This window comes from Microcebus murinus, chromosome 14 (genome assembly GCF_040939455.1).
Source record: "Microcebus murinus isolate Inina chromosome 14, M.murinus_Inina_mat1.0, whole genome shotgun sequence".
Taxonomy (NCBI): Eukaryota; Metazoa; Chordata; class Mammalia; order Primates; family Cheirogaleidae; genus Microcebus; species Microcebus murinus.
In genome coordinates, this window is record NC_134117.1 from 69701690 (window position 1) to 69704549 (window position 2860).

Sequence of the window (2860 nt, forward strand, 5' to 3'; positions counted from 1 at the left end):
TGTGCAGATAGTATTCACCCCTCGGTGGATCTTGTCTGCGGTTCCCAGCTGCTTGAACTCTCCCAGTGAAGGGACAGAAAGCGGGGTGAGAGCCATCCTCCACGGACCTTCCCCAAGGGTTTCCAGCAGCCCAAGCCCCACAAATGGGGATAGGAAAGTTTTCACCCCTCAGTGGAGGTTGTCCGTGGCCCCCAGCTGCTTGAGCTCTGCCAGGGAAGTGGCGTAAGAGGGGGCTAGCACCATCCTCCATGAATCCTCCCCAGGGGTCTGCAGCGACTAAAGCTCCACTGGTGACAAACAGAAAAGGGACAGTCTTCACCCCTCAGTGGAGATTCTCAGTGGTCCTTGGCAGCTCAGGCACAGCTGATTGTAGCTCATAATCCATTCCCTGCATCTCCAATCCTCAACAAAGCATCTGGATGAGAAAGAACTAGCGAAAGTTTACAAGAAACATGAAGGACCAGAGAGAAAAGTCACCTCCAAAGCAAAATACTCATTCTCCATCATCTGACACCAACTTACATGATATGAGTAAACTGACAGAGGAAGATTTCCAAATACGGATTGCTACAAAACGGAATGAAATTGAAGAGAAAATAGAATCACAACATAGAGAAACCACAAGAACAATACAAGAAATGAATGAAAGATTCTCCAAAGAAATTGAGACTATCAAGAAAAACCAAACAGAAATTCTGGCAATGAAGGAAACAATCAAGGATCTCCATAATTCAGTGGAAAGCCTAAAGAACAGGATGGACCATGGAGAAGAAAGAATCTCAGAACTTGAAGATTATGCCTATGCTCTAAACAAATCAGAGGAAAAAAGGGAACACAGAAAAAAGAACAAGACCAAAGTTTACAGGAAGTGTGGGATTATGTTAAAAAAAACAAATATCAGATTGATTGGGATTCCAAAAGGGGAAGAGAAACATTCTCAAGGGCTGGAAAACTTATTTCACGGAATACTGGAGGAAAATATGCCAGGCCTGGCCAGAAATATTGATATCCAAATACAAAAAGCACACAGAACTCCTGGGAGACTCAATGTGAAAAGGCAATCACCTTGCCACGTGGTTTTTAGTCTGACCAAAGTAAATGTGAAAGAAACAATTCTCCATGCAGCGAGATGAAAGCAGAAAATGACCTATAAAGGTAAGCCTATCAGACTAACAGCTGACTTCTCATCTGAAACCTTACAAGCCAGGAGAGATTGGGTGCCTATCCTTAACCTTCTAAAACAAAACAAAGCCCAACCTAGAATTCTTTATCCGGCAAAATTAAGTTTCATCTATGAGGGAGAAATAAAGTCCTTCTCAGACAGGCAATCACTGAAGGAATTTGCAAAGACCAGACTATCCCTACAGGAAGTTCTTAGACCCACATTTCTAACCGAACAGGGCAGTAGACACTCCTCAAAGTGAAATCGTCAAAGAATTAAAGTTTAGATCTCGAACTAAATGATGGCCCAAGGAGTAAGACAAAGCAACAAGATTCCACACAACAATATGAATGGTAATCTTCCTCCAATTTCAATCCTCTCAATAAATGTAAATGGCTTAAACTTTCCTCTGAAGAGACATACACTGGCAGAGTGGATAAAAACTCACAAGCCTAGCATCTGCTGTCTACAGGAAACACATCTAAGCCACAAAGATGCCTGCCAGCTGAAGGTCAAGGGTTGGAAAACTATCATCCAGTCAAACAGAAGTCAAAAGAAAGCTGGAGTAGCTATACTATTTGAAGATAATATAAGCTTTAATATAGCAAAAGTAAAAAAGGATAAAGATGGCCATTATATAATGGTGAAAAGGAAGATTCAACAAGAAGATTTAACAATTCTTAATATCTACGCACCCAATATAGGAGCACCCAATTACTTACAGCAAACCTTGTCTAATATAAACACCTTGTTACATAACACTACGATAGTAGCAGGGGACTTCAACACCAGATTGAATGATCTGGATAGATACTCCAAACAGAAAATAAGCAAAGAAATAATGGACCTGAATAAAGGCCTTGATCAAAAAGATCTAACAGATCTCTATAGAGCATTCCATGCAAACAAACTTGAATTTACATTATTTTCAGCAGCCCATGGATCCTACTCAAAATTGATCACATCCTAGGCCGCAAATCAGATCTCAAAAAATTCAAGAAAATAGAAATTATACCTTGTATCTTCACTGACCATAATGGTATAAAATTACAGTTCAATTCCTATAGAAAAACTCAACTCATCACAAAATCATGGAAACTAAACAATCTATTATTGAAAAATTATTGGGTAAAGGAAGAAATTCAAAGGGAAATCAAGAATTTCATTGAACAAAATGATAACAGTGATACCTCTTATCAAAACCTGTGGGATGCAGCAAAAGCTTACCTGAGAGGAAAACTAATAGCAATTAACACTCATATCCAAAAAACAGAAAGCTTAAATACTGACAACATAATGAATAAGCTCAAGGAATTGGAAAAAGAAGAGTAAACAATTTCCAATCCTAATAGAAGAAAAGAAATAACAAAGATTAAAGCAGAACTGAATGAAATGGAGAACAAGACAACTATAATAAAAATCAGCAAAACCAGAAGCTGGTTATACAAACAAAGCTGGATATACAAGCTGGATAAACAAGCTGGATAAACAAAATTGATGGCACTCTTGCTAGATTGACAAGGACCCAAAGGGAAAGGACTGTAATAAACTCAATAAGAAATGGAGAGATCACGACAGATACCAAAGAAATACAAAACATTATATTTGACTATTATAAAAAACTATATGCCCAGGGGGGTGGAAAGATGGCGGAAAATAACACTGCCAGACAGAGTGTCTCTACAGAAAAGACAGATT